This window comes from Scyliorhinus canicula, chromosome 1 (assembly GCF_902713615.1).
Source record: "Scyliorhinus canicula chromosome 1, sScyCan1.1, whole genome shotgun sequence".
In the NCBI taxonomy this organism is placed as follows: domain Eukaryota; kingdom Metazoa; phylum Chordata; class Chondrichthyes; order Carcharhiniformes; family Scyliorhinidae; genus Scyliorhinus; species Scyliorhinus canicula.
The window spans coordinates 18,248,019-18,269,773 of record NC_052146.1 but is presented as its reverse complement, the minus strand read 5'-3'; the positions used below and the strand labels follow the sequence as shown (position 1 = coordinate 18,269,773).

At 49.5% G+C, this 21,755-nt stretch overlaps 1 protein-coding gene across 4 annotated transcripts in view; it reads left to right on the top strand.

Moving 5' to 3' along the window:
• The first annotated feature begins 10,174 nt into the window (after positions 1 to 10,174).
• The window catches only part of LOC119974608 (unconventional myosin-XVIIIb-like), a 390,682-nt gene continuing 379,101 nt past the window's right edge, over positions 10,175 to 21,755 (top strand). For all 4 annotated transcript variants that reach the window (XM_038813932.1, XM_038813847.1, XM_038813761.1 and 1 more), the window contains exon 1: positions 10,175 to 10,323. The gene's annotated coding sequence lies outside the window, so the exon portion shown is untranslated. The remainder of the gene's footprint in view (positions 10,324 to 21,755) is intronic.

The following is a 21,755-nucleotide window of genomic DNA, read 5'->3' as shown; positions in this document are numbered from 1 at the left end:
GTGCATGTTGGGAGGTGTGCGCAGTTTACCAGGTGGTGGCGTTCCCCTTTTAATGGCTCAGGTCTGTTTGCTGCTCCAAGCTCCCTCAGGTGCTACTGTTGAGTAATGCTCTTCATTCGGTTCTCCATCCTTTTCCTCAGAGAGAGAACATAAGATACAGAAGCAAACAATGACACGCGCAATTGTAATACACAATAGCTTGCAAGAATTTTTGACCTGAGATGTTGAAATATTTCAGTGTGCTGGGTTTATGGCTTTCGATGGTCCTCCTTCCATCGGAAAGATCTCAGGATCAAAAGCAAAATACTGCAGATGCTGGAAATCTGAAATAAACACTGAAAATGCCAGACAGGTACAGCGGGTCGGAGAATTACCAGGGGGCGCGCGATCCCCACGACGCCGCTCCAACACCGGGCTGCCGACTCTCCGGTGAATCAGCGGCAATGGCGCCGGCGCGAACGCCGCGGCGTCGGTTGGGGGCTGCTCAACCCGCCCCCCCCCCCCGCCGATTCTATGCGCTGGATGGGCCGAATGCCCGCCAAGTTCGGGCAAGTCCCGTCAGCGTCGTTCGCGTGTGGTCCTACCCGGCGGGACCTCGGCATTCTGGCTGCGGGGGCCGTCCTGGTGGGGAAGAGGGGGGATCCGACTCCGGGGTGGGGGGGGGGGGCCTCCATGGTGGCCAGGCCCACGATCGGGTCTACTGATCGGCGGGCGGGCTAATTCCGGGGGGGGGGGGGGGGGGCTGCCTATGTTACTCTGCGCCGGCCACTGTAGGGCTCTGCCATGTTGCCCGGAGGCCAGTGCGGAGACAGCAACCTACGCGCATGTACGGACTCACGCCGGCCGTGGCGCGCATGCGGGGACCCCTGCCGGCTGTGCTGAGGCATGTATCGGCAACTGGAGCTGCGTGAGGCTCTGCAGCGCCGTGCTGGCCCCTTGTGTGGCGCAGGATCGCTGCTCCTAGCGGCCAGATAACGCCATTGTAAACGCACCGGCATTTACGACAGCGTCAACACTTAGCCCCATTATCGGAGAAACCCGCCCAATGTTTCCAGGGGAAATCAGACGCTATTTACATGCACTGACTATCTATCAGGCACTTACCTGGACAACATCAGAACTCCCATTTCAGGACCCAGCAGAGGGATCTGGGTGTCCTTCTGCATGAATCACAAAAGGCATACGACAGGTATAGCAAGTAATTAGGAAAGTTAATAGAATGATATTGTTTATTGTGAGGGGAATTTATTACAAAAGTAGGGAGGTTATGCTTTAGTTGTACAGGGCACTGGTCAGGCCACATCTGGATTATTATATACAGCATTGGTCTCTTTATTTAACAAAAGATGTAAATGCGTGAGAGGAGGTTCAGAGAAGGTTTACTGGACTAATACCAGGAATGGGCACATTTTCTTACAAGGCAAGGTTGGAAAGGTCAGGTTTGCATCCACTAGAGTTTAGAACAGTAAGTGGTGACTTGATCGAAATCTTAAAGATCCTGAGGGGTGGATGTGGCGAGGATGTTTCCTCTTGTCGATGAATCTAGAACGAGAGGTCACTCTTTAAAGTAAGGTGTTGCTCATCTAAGGCAGACATTAGCAGAAATGTTTTCTCTCAGAGCGGCGTGAGTCTGTGGGACTCTCTTCCTCAATAGCCAGTGAAGCAGATTCTTTGAATATTTTTAAGGCAGAGCTGGATAGATTCCTGATTAACAAGCCGGGGTGAAAGGTTATCGGGGTCAGCAGGAATATGGGGTTGAGGTTACAATCAGATCCGCCATGATCTTATTGAATGGCAGGGAAGGCTCGAGAGGCCGAGTGGCCTACTCCTGCTCCTAAATGGAAATTCCAATCAGAGGCTAGCAGATCTCCATTAGCCACAGTGCCACCAGGACTGCTGGGAATGCCTCAGTCAGCCATTGCCCATAGATAGAGAGATGAGTTGGCACGGTGATGGACAACAGCAATATAAATTATAAGGACAAGTTAAGGAAATTGAAAGGGTGGAGGATTCAGGTTTATGAAGAGAATTGAGGAGCTAATCTAGGTAAATGGTTTACCATGGTGGAGAGTCCAAGCACCAGGTAATAATAATCTTTATTATTGTCCAGGGGATTGATTCCGAGGGTGGAGGAGGCCGAGTATTTGGCCATTGCAATCTCCGACCACGCTCCGCATTGGATGGATTTGGAGATGGGGGAGGTACGGGACCAGTGCCCGTTGTGGCATCTGGATGTGGGGTTGTTGGCGGAGGAGGAGGTGTGCAGGAGGGTCCGGGGTAGTATTGAGGGGTACGTCGAGGTTAACGATACAGGGGAGGTCCGGGTGGGGATGGTCTGGGAAGCCCTGAAGGCAGTGATTCGGGGGGAGCTGATATCCATCCGGGCCCACAGGGATAGGATGGAGAGGAGGGAGAGGGAGAGACTGGTGGGGGAGCTCCTGGAGGTGGATAGGAGGTACACGGAGGCACCAGAGGAGGGATTGCTGGGGGAGAGGCGTAGCCTACAAGCTAGGTTTGATTTGTTAACCACCAGAAAGGCGGAGGCACAGTGGAGGAAGGCACAGGGGGCGGTGTATGAACATGGTGAAAAGGCGAGTAGGATGCTGGTGCATCAGCTCCACAAGCGGGATGCGGCTAGGGAAATTGCTGGAGTAAGAGATAAGAGTGGGAATGTGGTGCGGAAGGGGGCAGAGGTGAATGAGGTCTTCAAGGACTTTTATGGGGAACTGTACCGGTCGGAGCCACCGGTGGAGAGGAGGGGAATGGAGAGGTTTCTCGACCGGCTATCTTTCCCGAAGGTGCAGGAGGAGCAGGTGGAGGGGTTGGGGGCGCTGATTGAGCTGGAGGAGCTGGTTAAGAGGATCGGGCAGATGCAGTGTGGGAAGGCGCCAGGGCCGGATGGGTTCCCGGTGGAGTTCTATAAAAAGTATGTGGACCTGGTGGGCCCCCTGTTGGTGCGGACGTTTAATGAGGAATGGGAGGGGGGAGGGCTTTGCCCCCGACGATGTCACGGGCGCTGATTTCCTTAATCCTTAAGAGGGATAAGGACCCCCAGCAGTGTGGTTTGTACAGGCCCATATCTCTCCTTAATGTAGACGCCAAGTTGTTGGCAAAGATCCTGGCCACCAGGATTGAGGACTGTGTGCCAGGGGTGATACACGAGGACCAGACAGGTTTTGTTAAGGGAAGGCAGCTGAACACGAATGTACGGAGGTTGCTAAATGTCATTATGATGCCGGCGATTGAGGGGGAGGCGGAGATAGTGGTGGCGCTGGATGCGGAGAAGGCATTCGATAGAGTGGAGTGGGGGTACCTATGGGAGGTGCTGGAGAGGTTTGGATTTGGAGAAGGGTTTATTAAGTGGGTGAGGCTACTGTATGAGGCCCCGATGACGAGTGTAGTTACTAATGGGAGGAGGTCGGATTACTTCCGGCTCTACCGAGGGACCAGACGAGGTGCCCCCTGTCCCCCTTGTTGTTTGCATTGGTAATCAAACCTTTGGCGATGGCGTTGAGGGAGTCAGGAAGATGGAGGGGTTTGATGCGGGGTGGGAAGGAACATTGGGTGTCTTTGTATGCAGATGACCTGTTACTGTATGTGGCGGACCCAGTGGGAGGGATGCCGAGGGTGATGGAGCTGTTGGCTGAGTTTGGGACCTTTTCAGGCTATAAACTGAATCTGGGCAAGAGTGAGGTGTTTGTGGTGCACCCGGGGGACCAAGAGGAGAGAATTGGAAGGCTCCCGTTTAAGAGGGCAGGGAAGAGTTTCAGGTACCTGGGGGTGCACCCCTGCCTGGTCCCTCGGTAGAGCCGGAAGTAATCCGACCTCCTGGGCTCCCCCCAGGGAACACGTTCAGGTACTTGCAGGTAAAGGCCTTTGCTAGGCGACAGGTGGAGGGGTTCCCTTTGCTGCCCTCGCGGGGGGCAAGGGACAGGGTGCTTTCGGGGGTGTGGGTCAGGGATGGGAAGGTGTCTGACATTTATAAGGTAATGCAGGAGGGGGAGGAGGCGTCAGTGGAGGAGCTGAAGGCTAAGTGGGAAGTGGAATTAGGGGAGCAGATGGAGGACGGGACTTGGGCGGATGCCTTGGAGAGGGTTAACTCTTCCTCTTCATGTGCGAGGCTTAGTCTCATTCAATTTAAGGTGCTCCAGCGGGCTCACATGTCCGGCACTCGGATGAGTAGGTTCTTTGAGGGCGACGATAGGTGTGTCAGGTGTTTGGGGAGTCCTGCGAACCATGCCCATATGTTCTGGGCATGCCCAGTACTGGAAGAATTCTGGAAGGGGGTGGCGGGGACGGTGTCGAGGGTGGTTGGATCCAGGGTCAAACCAGGCTGGGGACTCGCGATCTTTGGGGTTGGGGTAGAGCCGGGAGTGCAGGAGGCGAAAGAGGCCGGTGTCCTGGCCTTTGCGTCCCTAGTAGCCCGGCGGAGGATCTTGCTGCAATGGAAGGATGCGAGGCCCCCAAGTGTGGAGACCTGGATCAGTGACATGGCGGGGTTCATCAAACTGGAAAGGGTCAAATTCACCCTGAGAGGATCAATACAAGGGTTCTGTAAACGGTGGCAGCCTTTCTTGGACTTTCTGGCTCAGAGATAGGGAAATGGGTCAATAGCAGCAGCAACCTGGGGGGGGGGGGGGGGGGAGAGAGAGAGAGAGAGGGGGGGTGTTATCTATTTGTTCTACGGTTATTCAATTTAATATGTTGTTAATTTAATTTGTTGTTAATTTATTTTGTTGGTCATTGGGGTTGGGGGGTGGGGAGGGTTCGGGGTACGAGCTGTTACGGTTCTGGGGTGTTATGACTGTTATTGTTAGAGACCGTTGCTATTTTCATTACTGTTTGTTGTTGTATAAATACAAAATTTTTCAATAAAAATTATTTAAAAAAAAATCTTTATTATTGTCACAAGTAGGCTTACATTAACCAGAAGAGAAGTGGCACTTTTCTTGTGAAGGAATTCCATTTTTAACAATCTTTACAGTATAATATAATAATGTAGGCTTACATTAACACGGCAATGAAGTTACTGTGAAAATCCCCTAGTCGCCACATTCCAGCACCTGTTCGGGTACACTGAGGGAGAATTCAGAATGTCCAATTCACCTAACAAGCACGTCTTTCGGGTCTTGTGAGAGGAAACCGGAGCACCCGGAGGAAACCCACGCAGACACGGGGAGAACGTGCAGACTCCGCACAGACAGTGACCCAAGCCAGGAATCGAACCTGGGACTCTGGTGCTATGAAGCAATATTGCTAACCACTGTGCTACTGTGCCGCCCTGGGGGGGCCAAGTTTAGATAAATGCAATGATCCTGTACAAGTACGAAAGGGTAAATAGCTTCCTTCTGTGCATTCCATGATTTAAAAAAAAATTATTGCCCATCCATAATTGCCCTTTGAGAAGTTGGTGCTGGGCAACCACAGTGCTGTTAGGGAGAGAGTTCCAGGATTTTGACCGAAGCGACAATGAAGGAAGGGGGATATAGTTCCAAGTCAGGATGGTGAGTGGCTTGGAGGGGAACTTGCAGGTGGTGGTGTTCTCAGGTATCTACTACCCTTGTCCTACTAGCTGGTTGAGGTCATGAGTTTGGAAGGCGCGTGCTGTCGAAGGAGTCTTGGGAGTTCCTGCAGTCCATCTTGTGATGGCACACACGGCTGTCAGTGGTAGTTGGAGTGAATGTTTAAGGTAGTGGATGGGGTGCCAATCATGCTTTGTCCTGGATGGTGTTGAGCTTCTTGAGTGTTATTGGAGCTGCACTCATCCAGGCAAGTGGAAAGTATTCCATCACATTCCTGACTTGTGCCCTGTGGATGGTGGACAGGCTTTGGAGAGTCAGGAGGCAGGTTATTTGCCACAATGTTCCCAGCCTTTGACTTGCTCTTGTAGCCACAGTATTGATATGGCTGGTTGTTGGCAACCCCCTGGATGTTTTTTTCTTTGAAGAGAAAGCAGAAGGTACTATTTTCGCACAAAAGACAACAGATTTATTGATTATGTTACTAGAATATGCAGGGGACACTACAAAAAGGGTCAAGTCCAGTTTTCTCACTGAAGAGATAACAGGTTGTCAATTGGGTTGTCCTCAGAGAAATGGATAATCTTGTTGTAAATTGCCCTTTCCATTCTAAAAACACTGGTGTCAGTAACACTCGCTACTTAAACATAATTAAAATGCATATCCTGATGGTGCAATCTGCCACTGAACAAATAAACATTAATGTACATATGTATATCTTGATTTTTTTTGCCACTTATGTTACTCTTTGCCAGGGTCTAATTCTTTTTAATGACTCTCTCACTGTCGGTGAATAGCAAATAGTTTAATGTTAATCAGAGGCGATGCTATTAAAAGATAATGACTGCAACTTGTTTAGTGATTAATTTTATTACCCCCAAGCACTTCTGTGACTTCCCAGTGTTTGGGTGGTTACGAATCAAGAAGGAATGCTTCCACCTGACATTCTCAATCACTGTGCAACAGTGACACTTAAGTGCAGGCTTTTGTCCAGTGCAGGCCTCGTGCAGTAACTGTTACTATGGGAGACATGTTTGGTGGAGGAACAGGAGTGTAATGAATTCTGGAGCGTAGTTTCTCCAGGAAACAAATAAGTCAAATTCAATTTTATTACATAGAATTCTAAACCTTTCATCAGGTTTTAAAGAGATTCTTTTGCTGAAGCCAGAGCCAGTTGCCATGGTCACGCTGTCAATATTCTTGCAGACAGTTTTTTTATCCTTGACTTTTAACAATGGGCGCGATCTAACGACCTCGGCGTGCCCAAGTCGGACTAGAACATAGAACATAGAACAGTACAGCACAGAACAGGCCCTTCGGCCCTCGATGTTGTGCCGAACAATGATCACCCTACTTAAACCCACGTAACCCGTACCCATAACCCAACAATCCCCCCATTAACCTTACACTACGGGCAATTTAGCATGGCCAATCCACCTAACCCGCACATCTTTGGACTAGGACGAGGCCGGTAAATCACGCGAGAGGCTTCTCGTGAGATTTAAGGCACTGGTTACGCCTGAGATCTCATGAGGCGTCGCAATCTGGCTCTCGTCCGCAATGGGCATGATTCAGATTTGCATATCAAAGTGAGTAGTTAGTCTCACTTGAATATGTCTGTGGCGGAGTTAGCACTGGTTTTCACAAACGTGGACCAGACGTACCGGAAATTTGAGGGGTCTCCCAGGTGATCGGGGGACCCCTGGCTGGTCGGGCTCCGAGCAGGGTGGTACCCTGGCACACAGGCAGCATAACCCAGATGCTACCCGAGTAGTGCCTTCCAGATTGGCAGGGGCACTGTCAGGGTGCCAGGCTGCAGTGCCCAGATGCCGTCTTGCTAGTGCTGGGGATCGAGCCCAGGGGTGCCCCTATGAGGTGGGGTGCGGGGGGGCTAAAGCACCCCCTAATTAGTAAGTTGGAGCTTTGGAGGGCACCGGAGGCTGTGGTGGGGGGTCCAGAGACCAGCGTGCCATTTAAAAATGGTGCCCCGATCTCTTCCTGCGCTGGTGAGCTGAGTTTATTAGTGCAGGAAATGGGTCTAAGTGAGGCCTCAGCGAGGTGTCTTTCGCTGAGATCCAAAAATGAAGCAGAGTCCCATTTAATAGCAGGGTCGTTCTTGGTGCTGCCAGCACTGGGAAACACTCGGCAAAACGCACCCAAAATGGGACTCTGTTTCTTTTCCAATAAATCACACCCAATGTAAGTCTAGGCCAGGGCTTCCCAAACTGTGCATCACCACCCCCAGTGGAGTTGTGAGATGGAATTTTGAGGTTGCAAACTCCAAGGCAGCAATTGTTGCCACGGAGATGCGAGGCCCCCAGTTAAAAAGCTGGGCATGGCTTACTGGCTAAACTTAGAGGCCTGTAAAACGTCAGTGAAAAGGTAGGTGCTCTTTATTTACCCCTCAGGTAACACAACCCCCCCCCCCCCCCCCCCCCGCCACCTCTCCTGATCTCACAGCTCACTACCCCTCTCCCCCTCTCTCCCAGCTCTGGGATAACAGCAATAATCAAGCCTCAAAATGGGGTCACAGTGGGATAGTGTTTGGGAAATACTGGTCTTGGCATTCCACAGCCTGATGCTTTTGGCTGGTGTAAGGAGGAGGGAGGAGGTGCTTGGGAACATTAACCCCATTCATCTTCGCTTCTGTGTATCTCCGTTAACACTCCTCTCCCCCTCCCCGTCTGTCCCTCGTCTCCAAGGACACACTTGCAGTCCATAGGTAGCTGTTTATAAAATGCACTTCAATGTTTATTTGTTTGTTTCACATCTTCACACAGACTGTTTCCCCTTTGTGGGAAGCATGGCATCCTACAGTGGAGAAGGAGGCCATTCGGCCCATCAAGTCTACACCGAACCTCTAAAGCAGCACCCCATGCAGGCCCACTCCAACACCCACTCTGCTACCTAACCTGCGCATCCCTGGACACCAATGGCCAATTTTAGCGTGGCCGATCTACCTAACCTGCACATCTTGGATTGTGGGCAGGCAGAAACCCACGTAGACACAGGGAGAATGTATAAATTCCGCACAGGCAAGGCCGGAATTGAACCCAGGTCCCAGGAGCTGTGAGGCAGCAGCGTTAACCACAGCCCACACCTCCACCCTATCCCCATAACCCAGTAACCCCACCCAACACTAAGGGCAATTTTGGACACCAAGGGCAATTTAGCATGGCCAATCCACCTGACCCGCACATCTTTGGACTGTGGGAGGAAACCGGAGCACCCGGAGGAAACCCACGCAGACACGGGGAGAACATGCAGACTCCGCACATACAGTGACCCAAACCGGGAATCGAACCCGGGACCCTGGAGCTGTGAAGCAATTGTGCTAACCACTAGGCTACCGTGCTGCCCCCATCGATAGAGCCGATGTAAATCTCGAACATTAATGTGATTTGCGAGTGTAAACAGTTGGGCCAAGCCTTTCGGACCGAGGGGTTAAAAAAAAAAAATCACATTTTAATTAAACATAATAACACATATTGAAAAGAGTCAACTCTCTGAGGATTTTATGTTAATTTACTGAAAGAAATTAAGGGCACTGCTTTATTTAAAACTGACAATCATTGCTCTAAATCCGTAGAGAGCGACTATTTCTTCTTAACCAAAGATTTGCTGGTACGCTGACCTCTCTTCAGCAATGGTTTTTTAAAACTCTTTTGTTTTTGTATCTAAATATCTGCCACAAACTAATTTTACTAATATTGAGTTCACAGAGGCAGCCACATGGGAAGCGTTGGGAGCAAGAGGTTTATTTACAGTGATATGTAAAGGCTATGGGCACAGGTTCCGATGGGACTACCGCTCGGCTCACCCTCGGGCGGGGTTCAAATGCTCTGGTTTCCTCTCCTGCCGATAAGGGGCGTTGGGGGGGGGGGGGGGGGGGGGTCCACCCCTCAGGAGGGAAGCTCTACTCCTAGTGACTCACAGGAAGCCTAATCAACCCGGCCCCATGGGTCCCACGTGGGTGACAACACAGGAAAAGGCAGGGAAATGGCTCTACGTCATGATGTTCGTTTGGGGAGTGAGTGCAGGCGTGATGGGCCAAATGGCCTCCCTCCGTTAAGATGTCAAAAAGAAACAATTTCAGGCTTGGCCGTCAGACGCAGCAGAAATGACGGGAGGGGTTTACCGACCAACCCGCCGCTTGCTATTCGGCTGGGGGAGGCGGCCGACCAATGGGATTTCCCGTTGAGTGCACCCCTCGTCGCCGGGAAACCCGTTTGCCGCCGTGGGCCCGGAATTTCCTGCCGGCGTGAACAGCCGATAAATCTCACCCGACATGTTTTCACATATAAAAACATGCGGATTAAAATTCACCCAACTTCTAGGAACTGAGGCGGTGTGTGTGTGTGTGCGCGGGGGGTGGGGGTATTGGAGCGGGGGAGGGCATAATTTAAAAAAAATAGGTGTCAGAATAATCTATCCGTTTCTTACTTTTTTGCTTCCCCCACTCCTTCTCTCTGTTTGTAACCTTTTCCCAAACCCTATCATAGCCCAGCCTGCAACAGATGATGGATTTCCAAACCTGGGACCTGACGGGTATTTATAGCACAGACTTCTGTCCATTCAGCTGTTGATTGCGTTCTCATACTTGTGTGTGCTTGGGGAGGGCAGTGCGGGGGGGTTAACCCTTATCACATTTCTCCTGCTCTATCTAGTCGGCCTGCCTGGTAGGATTCAGTAGTGACTGTTAGAATAGAAGCTTCGCAACTCCCCCAAAAGACAACTTCGCAGAGACGGGGAAAGCAATTCGCCAGAAGGTAGAGTTTGCTGCTGTTGGTTTGTGGTACGAAGGGTATGTTTTGATGGAATTTAGCACTTTATTTTTCCAGTTTGTATTTCCCTTTGCTCTCCGTGTGGTTTGTTTCTAGATTTGTGACCGAGGGGTTGGGGAGGGAGGAGGGGGGAGGGCGGGCTATTTTTAGTCCTCATAGGGAACAGTTGTTGTTCCAGTCTGCCAGGCCCTCTGATTGTGCTCCTGCTAGCTTCTTATACCTGTTCTGCTGTCGAATGCCAATGTGGGAAACTCTCCTCAGAAGTCGTGTGAGGGAGAAATAAAACTGCCTGTTTCTGCCTGGAGGAGGGGGCGGTGAAGGAGGCGGGGGGGGGGGGGGCAAACTGGGATCAGAGAGCAAACTCTTATTGATTTACTGTGCTTGACTCTGGAAAGAAGTGGCCTGTCCTGAATCATAAGACGACCAGTCACGCTCCAATCTGGACTGTGAGATCACCATTTCAACAATGGAGTTTGATCTTCTCGGTGTGTGTAATGGGTCTGGGATAGGGAGTGAGTGCGAGTCCCCAGTCATCCGGCCTTCGAAACCTCCAGCGAGTGCCCTATGGATGATCTGGAGAATGGGCCTTCTGAACTTCACTGCAGACGCACATTCAGAGAGGAAGGTGAATGAAGTCAAGTATTAAAATAGTAAAAACAAATCTTGTTTTGTTTTGTGGTATTAAGGTTTTTTTGCCATTACACTGAAGTCAGGCTTATTTTGCTATTGTATAAGGAGGGAGGGGCGGAGAGCAAGAAGCATAATGTGTACATTAAAAATATTGAAATGTAATGATGTTTGACTTGTACTAATATGCATTGTCTCCATGGTGTGGTCAAACCGAAGTTTGTGGTAGCTGGACTGAATGTCCGCATATGTTTATTGGGGAACAAAGGGTGTTGTGAGCAAGCCTAATCCGTAGGCCCACAGCGAGGCAGTGGATCAAGGCCTGCATGTGGGCCCAAAATGGTGGGTCAAGGCACGATAAACTGAACTACAGAGGTATTCAGTCCACTGGATTTGCAGATAGCACAGGAAGACTCAGTGTGATGGGTCTGAGCCTTGCAAATGGGCCTGCGGAAAGGCTCCGAGAGGTAGGCCAAGGCATATTGCTTACAGGCCGATGAAGAGACCTTGTGGATTGAAGGCTTGAAAGCAGGTCTCCATTGGATTAGGTTCCTTCATGCACTGAGAGAGAGTAAAGAAGTATATTCATCATGTTTGTCACTATATCGCCCTGAAAGTTTGTGCTACTAGATTGGAACTCTCATTTCGAGATGGATGTACCATTTGCTCCCCAGCTTCTTCTCCCCCAACCCCCTGGCCTTCCCATTGGTCTCGCTGGGTAAACCTGGGCTCTGACCCTCCCTCGTCTTCCTGTTGGTACAGCCCTGGCACAGTCTCAGAGCAGTTGTGAACTGAGCGCAATGAATGGTAGGCAAACAAACCTGGAGGAGATCCCGAGTGACGTGCTGCTCGCCAGATCCACGTCCCTTATATCGGATCGTCAGTCTAATTCGTCGGCCGTGTGACCATGTGATCAGGAGTGGGGTCGGGATTCTGACGAGCTGCCTTTCTGATGACTATTCATGATATTGAAATCAATGCAAATGTGGTTGCCGACATGGCGACGTGGGATACCTGACCCGCCATTAAAGGAGGGAGTGTAAAATTGCAAACAATGTTTACGTCAGCAGGAAACTGACTTTTTGCCGTTCTCCACATTTTCCTGTCTCACCCGCCATGACGCCAGCCGTTGACGGGTCTGGAAAGCTCCACACGTCGTCACTGTAGTAATGCAGGGGAACACTGCTGCCAATCTGCACACAACAAACTCCCACAAACAGCAATAAGGGGCGCGATTCTCTGGCCTTCCCGCGGTAAGTCTCTCGGTGGCGGGGGAGGGGGGGCAGCACGACGTTGGCCGGCGGATTTCCCATTGAATTCACCCCGCGCCACGGGGAAACCCTTGGTGGATGAGCGCCATTGGCGGGACCGGAAGATCCGGGCGGCGCGAACAGCTGAAAGATCTCGCCCGACAGGAATGGCCAGATAGTCTGCTATAGGGATGTTGGCTGAGGGACTATTGGCCAAGATATTACCCAATCAGGACCAGTGTCTATCTCAGTTACTGAGATTGTGACAGGGGTTCCAATCCTTTTCTAAAGGCTCAAGCCGCAGATCCATGCTGATGTTTGAGTGCATCGCTGGTTTCTGGGTGAAACATTGAACTGAAGCTCAGACTTCCCTTTGATTTGGAGGTTAAAAGATCCCATAGCACTATTTTGGAAGATGGGTTGGGGAGTTTGCCTTAGTGTCCTGGTCAATATTCACTTCTCAACACAAAGTGGGGCAGAGTTTTAACTTTGGGTGCGTGGAGAGGCGGTGGCTTAGTAGTATTGTCGCTGTACTAGTAATCCAGGGACTCAGGATAATGATCTGGGGACTCTGGTTCAAATCTCACCAAGGCAGGTGGTGGAACCACAAACTATTGTAGAAAATATAAAAACCCATCTGGTTCACGAATGCCCTTTAGGGAATCTGCCTTCCTGACCTGGTCTGGCCCATATGTGACTCCAGACCCAATTCAACCGCTATGAAACCGGATGTTCCTGACACCACTATCGCCATTCGAGCAGAGGTGGTGGCGCAGTGGTAGACAACCGGGAGAGAGTTCCCCTTGCAGCCCTCAACATTGACCTTGGACCCCATGAAGGAGTCAGGTTAAACATGGGCAAGGAAACCTCTTGCTGATTACCACGTACTGGCCGCCATCAGCTGATGAATCCGTCTCCTCCATGTTGAACACTACTTGGAGGAAGCTCTGAGGGTGGCAAGGGTGCAGAATATACTCTGGGTGGGGACTTCAATGTCCATCACCAACACTAAGTGTGGCTTGGTAGTACCATAGACAGAGCTGGCCGGGTCCTAAAGGACATAGCTGCTAAACTGGGACTGCAGCAGGTGGTGAGGGAACCACCAAGAGGGAAAAGCGTACTCATCCTCACCATCCTGTCTACCCGATGCACCTGTCCAGCACACAGGTCTTGTGGAGGCAAAGTCCGGTCTTCACTTTGAGGAAACCACCCATCATGTCGTGTGGCACTGCCACCGTGCTAAATGGGATAGACTTCAAACCTATCTAGCAACTGGTCCACAGCACCTCTATCAGCAGCAGTAGAATTGTATTCAACCACAATTTGCAACCTCATGGCCTGGCATATCCCCCACTCTACCATTACCACCAAGCCAGGGTATCAATCCTGGTTCAATGAGGAGGAGGCTCCACAAATATCCCATCCTCAATGATGGAGGAGCCCAGCAAGTATCTTCAAAGACAAGGCTAAGGCATTCACAACAATCTTCAGATAGAAGTACCCAGTGGATGATCCATCTAGGTCTCCTCCAGCGGTTCCCAGCCAATATGATTCACTCCATCTGATATCAAGAAACGGCTGGAGGTACAGGACACTACAAAGGCTTTGGGCCCTGACAATGCTCCAGCAATAGTACTGAAGACTTGTGCTCCATAACTTGCTGCACCCCTAACCAAGCTGTTCCAGGACAGCTACAACTCTGACATCTACCCGGAAAAGTGGAAAATTGCCCAGGTGTGTCCTGTACACAGGAAACAGAACAAATCCAATCCAGCCAATTACCCCCCCCCCCCCCCCCCCCCCCCCCCCACACCACCCCGCCACCACCAATCTACTCTCCATCATCAGCAAAGTGATGGAAGAAGTCATCAACAGTGCTATCAAGCGGCACTTACTCAGCAAAAACCTGCTCTCGTACGCTTGGTTTGGGTTCTGCCAGGGCCACTCAACTCCTGACCTCATTGCAGCCTTGGATCAAACATGGACAAAGGAGCTGAATGCCAGAGGTGAGGTGAGAGCGACTGGCTTGACATCAAAGCAGCATTTGACCGAGTATGGCATCAAGGAGCCCGAGCTAAACTGAAGTCAAAGGGAATCAGGGGGGAAAACTCTCCCCTGGTTGGAATCATACCCGGCGCAAAGGAAGATGGTTGTGATGGTTGGAGGTCAATCATCTCAGCTTCAGGTCATGACTGCAGGAGTTAACGTTTCGAGCCTGGATGACCCTTGAACAGTTCTGAAGAAGAGTCGCGCGGATTGAAACGTAGGTCGGAATTCTCCGGCCATTCAACAGCGACGGGATTCCCTGTCCTGCCGGCAGCGCATCCCCAACCGTGGGTCTCCTGGTGAGAATGCTTGGCTTCGATGGGAATTCCCAGAGGTGGGAGCAGAGAATCCCGATCCCAGTGAACGGCATGCTGCCTCCCGCCACCGGGAAACACGCGGCCGGGAGGCTGGAGAATCCCACCCGTTGACTTTGTTCCTCTCTCTCCAGATGCTGCCAGACCCGCTGAGCTTTCCCACCATTTCCTGTTTTTATATCAGAATTCCAGCATCTGCAGTATTTTGCTTTGAAGTTAGAGGAGTGACCGCTGGGGTTTCCCTCTTTACCTTTCTCACGCACAGGGAAGGGATGTCCCTTCTCATGATGTAACCTTACAGGTTGGGAGGTTGGGGATGTATATTTAGAATGCTGGGTATGTAACAGGAGAAGAGAGCTTCCTACTTCACTTGCAGCTTGTCATTAGTATTGTAGTCAGCCACAATGGTAACAGCAGATCCACAGATGGGAACATTTCAGGAATCTGATTTACATCCCCTGCATATCGTGTGTGTCAGCTTCACTCAGTTAGTGTGGCTTATTCCACCTCTGAGAGTGAACAGATTGCCGGTTTGTGAATCATGAGTTTACGCTGCAGGCTCTCGCCCTGGCACAGTACCCGCTACAGTACGGGCAGAGTGCTGAGCTGCTCGACTTGCCTTCTTTCAGATGAAACGCTCAACCCAAGTCCTCTCAATTCGGCTGCACATTAAAGGTTGCACGCCATTGTTGGGGAAAACAAAAGTACAATCGGCTTTCCAACATTTCTCCCTCAGTCAATTACCATTAAAGATGCTAACCTGGTCATTCACCTCATCAGTCTTTAGAATTGCAAGTGCAGAAGGAGGCCATTCAGTCCATCAAGTTTGCACCGACCCCCTCAAAGAACACCCTACCTAGGCTCACTGTCCACCCTATCCACTGAACCCATAACCCCACCTAACATTTTGGACCCATAAGGGGCAATTTATCATGGCCAATCCGCCTAACCTGAATATCTTTGGACTGTGGGAGGAAACCGGAGCACCTGGAGGAAACCCACGCAGACGCGGGGAGAACGTGCAGACTCCGCACAGACAGTGACCTGAGGCTGGGATTGAACCCGGGCCCCTGGCGCTGTGAGGCAGCAGTGCTAACCACTGGGCTGCTGTGCCACTTTGAGAGACACCAGTAGCTGAATGTCGGCCTCATTTAAAAAGAAACACAAGGGGCTGGATTATCCCGCCCCGCCCACCGCAAGAACACCACGGGCAAACAGTGTAGACTGGAGAACTCCATTGACCTCGGGCGGGATTTTCCTGTCGCCGGGCGGACTTGGCCGGAGAATCCCGCCCAACGTTTATTTTTATTTTCTTTCATGAGATGTGCGTGCCACTGTCTGGGCCAGTATTTATTGCCCATCCCTAATTGCCCTTGAATTGAATGGCTTGCTCGGCCATTTCAGAGTCAACCACATTGCTGTGGGTCTGGAGTCATATGTGGGCGAGACCAGGTAAGGGCAGCAGATTTCCTTCCCTAATGGACATTAGTGAACCAGATGGGGTTTTTATGACAATGGTGTCATGGTCATCATTAAGACTTTAAATTCCAAATATTTATTGAATTCAAATTTCACCATCTGCCGTGGTGGGATTTGAACCTGGGCTCCCGGAGAATTACCCTGGGCCTCAGGATTACCAGTCCAGTGACAATACCACAACACCACCAGCTCCCAATTACAGAAGGATTTTGCAGGCTTATATCTGTTTGGTCACATTATGATTGCACCTTGTATGACGGTTAATGTGTTAACCCTCACGAGAGCTGTGGGGGAATCGCTGATTGATCTGCCCGTGGGTTCTATAGATTGCGTGTCCCCGTGGTGAGCAGGTGGAAGCCTGCCCAGCTGGGGCTCCCTTAGCGGGACCGTTAAATATAGCTCCCAGACCCGGAGCGGATCCCGATAGTCCTGGGCTGGGGCGTTAGTTAGTGTTGCCGTGGTAGCGGTTTTATTTTCAGTTTAAAAATAAACCAGTCTGACCTTTCACTCCACGTGCCCTGGAATTATTATTATTAAGTTGTGAAATGGGACTTGAACCCAGAGTTTGTGGTTCAGAGGGAGGGGTGCTACCCCTGCACCACAGGACGAAGTGATGCATTTTGGTAGATCCAATTTAAGTGGGAGTTATAAAATACATGGCAGAACCATCAGGAGCATGAGGACACAGGGAGATCTGGGCGTGCAGGGCCATAGATCCTTAAAAGTAGCAGCACAGATAGAAATAGTGGTAAAGAAAGCATATGGCATGCTTACCTTCATAGGACGGGGCAGCGAGTATAAAATCTCTAAAATTATGTTACAGCTATATAGAACGTTGGTTAATAATAAAAACTTACTGTCACAAGTAGGCTTCAATGAAAAAGCACTATTCAGGCCAACAGGCGCTGGCTGGTATGTGGCTTCTCGGGGCTTTTCACAGTAACTTCATTGAAGCCTACTTTTGACAATAAGATATTATTATTATTATTGGTCTAGATAGGACATGTGATTGGCGCAGGCTGGGAGGGCCGAAGGGCCTGTTCCTGTGCTGTATTCTTCTTTGTTCCTAGATGCTATCAAATCTTCTTAAAATAACACCTCTATCAGATCACCCTTCCTTCAATTCGTGTTTATAAGAACATAAGAACTAGGAGCAGGAGTAGGTCATCTGGCACCTCGAGCCTGCTCCGCCATTCAATGAGATCATGGCTGATCTTTTGTGGACTCAGCTCCACTTTCCGGCCCGAACACTATAACCCTTAATCCCTTTATTCTTCAAAAAACGATCTATCTTTATCTTAAAAACATTTAATGAAGGAGCCTCAAATGCTTCACTGGGCAAGGAATTCCATAGATTCACAACCCTTTGGGTGAAGAAGTTCCTTCTAAACTCAGTCCCAAATCTACTTCCCCTTATTTTGAGGCTATGCCCCCTAGTTCTGCTTTCACCCGCCAGTGGAAACAACCTGCCCGCACCTATCCTATCTATTCCGTTCATAATTTTATACGTTTCTATAAGATCCCCCCATATCCTTTAAATTCCAACGAGTACAGTCCCAGTCTACTCAACCTCTCCTCGTAATCCAACCCCTTCAGCTCTGGGATTAACCTAGTGAATCTCCTCTGCACACCCTCCAGTGCCAGTATGTCCTTTCTCAGGTAAGGAGACCAAAACTGAACACAATACTCCAGATGTGGCCTCACTAACAACTTATACAATTGCAGCATAACCTCCCTAGTCTTAAACTCCATTCCTCTAGCAATGAAGGACAAAATTCCATTCACTTTCTTAATCACTGGTTGCACCTGTAAACACACTTTTTGCGACTCATGCACGAGCATACCCAGGTCTCTCTGCACAGCAGCATGTTTTAATATTTTAGCATTTAAATAATAATCCCGTTTGCTGTTATTCCTACCAAAATGGATCACTTCACATTTGTCAACATTGTATTCCATCTGCCAGACCCTAGCCCATTCACTTAACCTATCCAAATCCCTCTGTAGACTTCCGGTATCCTCTGCACTTTTTGCTTTACCACTCATCTTAGTGTCGTCTGCAAACTTGGACACATTGCCCTTGGTCCCCAACTCCAAATCATCTATGTAAATTGTGAACAATTGTGGGCCCAACACTGATCCCTGAGGGACACCACTAGCTACTGATTGCCAACCAGAGAAACACCCATTTATCCCAACTCTTTGCTTTCTATTAATTAACCAATCCTCTATCCATGCTACTACTTTACCCCTTAATGCCATGCATCTTTATCTTATGCAGCAACCTTTTGTGTGGCACCTTGTCAAGGGCTTTCTGGAAATCCAGATATACCATATCCATTGGCTCCCCGTTATCTACCGCTCTGGTATTGTCCTGAAAAAATTCCACTAAATTAGTTAGGCATGACCTGCCCTTTATGAACCCATGCTGCATCTGCCCAATGGGACAATTTCCATCCAGGTGCCTCGCTATTTCTTCTTTGATGATAGATTCCAGCATCTTCCCTACTACCGAAGTTAAGCTCACTGGCCTATAATTACCCGCTTTCTGCCTACCTCCTTTTTTAAACAGTGGTGTCACGTTTGCTAATTTCCAACTTACCCTCATTTCTTGGATTCTCTAAGACCTGTGGTGTCATTCTAATGAATCCACACTGTATCCACTGTGGGAACAGGCTGATATATCCTTCCTTAGGCCCAGAACTGAACGCAATACTCAAGAAGGGGCCCAGCCGAGGCTCTGTATAATGGAAATCTCAGTGTGGTCCCTTGTCAAGAATGGGCCTACAACACAAAATGGACCCGAAAACCAAGCATCTATCAGCGCTAAACGATGCTACAATTTCGCCTTGGTCTAAAAGGTAAGAAAGACAAATCCAATTTGTGTCAAAATAACATCAGACTGAAGGGCAGAGGATTGTGTCTTGTTCAAGGACTGTCATTGGCACATAAGCAATGCTTTATCCCCGAGAACAATTTTGCACATTAATGAACACCATTAAAACACAGCATAAAGGAGAGAGACATGATACGAGGCCTTGGGGAGGGGGGGGGGGGGGGGGGGGTGGGGGGCGGCTGCAGCACTGCACTATTAGGTGCTTCACTGGATGAGCTATCGCTGACTAATTAAACTGTGAAGAAACCTGATTTGAAAGGGCGATCGGAGATGCCAGCAATTCTTAATTTGATTAATATATGGGACGGTGAGACCTGAAGCCCTTCAGATAAATGGTAAAGGATTGAGGCAGTAATGTTTCTGGTGTCGAGTGAGTGTTGTGAGGAGTGAAGGTTTGGAATATCCCAGTGACAGGAAAAAACGCACACTGACTCTCTCGTGTGCGGCTATTAATGTGCAGTGAGGAGCAGGTCTGCTCCACTGTTTCCGATCAGCATGTAAAATATCAACTGTGAATCAGTAGGTGGTACTCTCATCTCCCAGTCAGAACGCTGTGGCTTCTGAGACCCACTCCAGAGACACGAGCTCGGAATCCGAGGTTAATTCTCCCGTACAGTACCGAGGGAGTGCTGCATTGGCGGATGTGCCATCTGTCACGCAGAAGTAAAAAATCCCTCAGTGATGTTCTGAGGAAAAGCATGAGAGCTGTGGCTGGCATCCTGGCCAATAATGGCCCCTCAACCTATGTCACCAAAGCAGATCATATGGTCATTATCGTATTGCTACCATGGGATCTGGCTGTGCGCAAACTGGCTGCCGTGTTTCTTACACTGCAACAGTGACAACCCTTCAAACGGAAGCACTTTGGGACGGCTGATTAGGGGCTGGTTCAGCACAGTGGGCTAAACAGCTGGCTTGTAATGCAGGACAATGCCAACAGCGCGGGTTTAATTCCCGTACCGGCCTCGCCAAACAGGAGCTGGAATAGAGATAGATAGATAGAGAAATACAGCACAGAACAGGCCCTTCGGCCCACGATGTTGCGCCGAACTTTTGTCCTAGGTTAATCATAGAATTTTGGACAATTTGTCATGGCCAATCCACCCAACCTGCACATCTTTGGCGACTAGAGGTTTTTCACAGTAACTTCATTGAAGCCTACTTGTGACAATAAGCGGTTATTATTATTATTGTGATCAGGGCCCAAGAACAAGCCCTGGTCTGTGTTGAGGTTGTTGTTCTCAGCTGGGTCGGGGTGGCCTTGTTAAACTTGCGCCCCAGTGTAGGAATGGGAAACGATCAACCAGGGCCCCTTCTCTTGTTTGTGATCCACTCACTCACCCCCCCCCCCCCCCCCCAACCCTCCCGCCCCGCCGTCGGTGGGCTTGCGATCAGGTGGGGGAAGGATCAGCCTTGGTTGTGATGCACTTGTTGTTGAATAGCAACAGCGATATTAATGAGACAACCAGTGCCAGTCGACAGCAGGGCCTGAACAACATCTGGGATTTGCCATGACAAGCGGCAGGTCACATTTGCACCACACAAGCGGTGTGCAATGAGCAAACTGAGCGAACAGAATCATTGCCAGTGTGGGCGGGGTGGGTGACGGGGCGGAAAATAAAAAAAAAGAAAGATTTGCATTTTTGTAAGGCCTTTCACAATAAGCAGCAATAAAAATTGTTTCTCTTATTCAAATGCTGTGTCTTTCCTGGCTGGGGAAGTTATCACGGTAGGGAGCGTACGTAACAATTAACAATGAATATTTAATAGAATATTTAATTAGATTAAGTGACTCTGAATAAATTCATCAGAAGGGCAAGTCAAAAAATTCCGAATGGTGAAGGTCAATTTTAATACAGATTTTAAAAAGTATTCACATGTACAGTGGCTGTCACCAGTTTGTGCTGTTGCCTGGAATGAGGAGGTTGAGGAGACTGAATTAATTTGGACAGAATTTGAAAGAACTTGCATTTATATATCAATTTTCAGGTCATTTCAAAGCACAAAACAGCCAATGATTTTGGTTTTTGAAGTGCAGCGACAGTTGGTATTTTGGCAAACACAACTGTTGATTTGTGATAGATCAAACTCCAAAAATAGTGATGACCTGTTAATCTGTTTTTCCAATATCTAAAATACAACACCTCTAAAAGTGCAGTATTCCATGAGTGCTCCAACATTACAATACTTCCTTAGTACTCCAACAGTACATAGAACATAGAACAGTACAGCACAGAACAGGCCCTTCGGCCCTCAATGTTGTGCCGAGCCATGATCACCCTACTCAAACCCACGTATCCACCCTATACCCATAACCCAACAACCCCCCCCCCCCCCAACCTTACTTTTATTAGGACACCACGGGCAATTTAGCATGGCCAATCCACCTAACCCGCACATCTTTGGACTGTGGGAGGAAACCGGAGCACCCGGAGGAAACCCACGCACACACGGGGAGAACGTGCAGACTCCACACAGACAGTGACCCAGCCGGGAATCTTCCGGCAGTACTTCCATAGTACTCTGACAGTACAGTACTTCCTTAGGACACCAACATTACAGCACTTCCTTAGTACTCCAACAGTACAGTACTCCCTTAGTACTCCAACAGTACAGTACTTCCTTAGTACTCCAACGGTACAGTATTTCCATAGTACTCCGACAGTACAGTACTCCCTTAGTACTCCAACAGTACAGTACTTCCTTACTACTCCAACGGTACAGTATTTCCATAGTACTCCGACAGTACAGTACTTCCTTAGTGCTCCAACAGTACAGTACTTCCATAGTACTCCGACAGTACAGTACTTCCTTTGTACGCCAACAGTACAGTACTTCCT